A 579-nucleotide genomic window follows, 5' to 3' on the forward strand; every position below is an offset into this window, starting at 1 on the left:
GACGCCCCCGCGACCGCGGTTGGTCGGGAAGGCTTTTCGGATAGAGGTCGGACGGTGTGTGTGGACGGCTTCCCGTGGTGCCGCCGCTATCAAGCCGGAGGGTTTGAGAAACGACATTCGCGGAAGGACCGGCGCGGCCGGCGGACGCTCGCACGCGCGGCGCCCGACACTCAGCCGCTCGCTCGGCCTCCGTGGATCGTGGCTAGGTGGGATGGATGCCAAACCGGGTCGTCTCGGTCTCGCCGCAGTACGGTCGCGCCGGGGCCTGCGGGGCGGCGCGGGGAGCGCACGCTCACGCGGCGGCCGGGGCGCTAGAGTGCGACCCGCAGTGGGTAGGAACCGTCCACCCGACGTCGGACGAGCCGAGGCCGATGGAGGCCCTACCAAGGCGGGTCATGAGTGCCAGTCGGTCAGTTGGGTGAGGGGGTACTCGGAGGCCCGCCGGGAGCAGACGGGCGACCGGGGATGGGGGGCGTACGCGGGCGGGCGCCGGGAGAAGACGGCCCGTCCGGGGTCGAATCTCGGCCTGTGTTTTCGGAGCCGGCCGGGCATCACGCTCCCTCCTTGGATGGACAACAT

The sequence above is a fragment of the Syngnathus leptorhynchus genome, unplaced genomic scaffold (genome assembly GCF_054491065.1).
Source record: "Syngnathus leptorhynchus isolate UIUO unplaced genomic scaffold, UIUO_Slep HiC_scaffold_62, whole genome shotgun sequence".
In the NCBI taxonomy this organism is placed as follows: Eukaryota; Metazoa; Chordata; class Actinopteri; order Syngnathiformes; family Syngnathidae; genus Syngnathus; species Syngnathus leptorhynchus.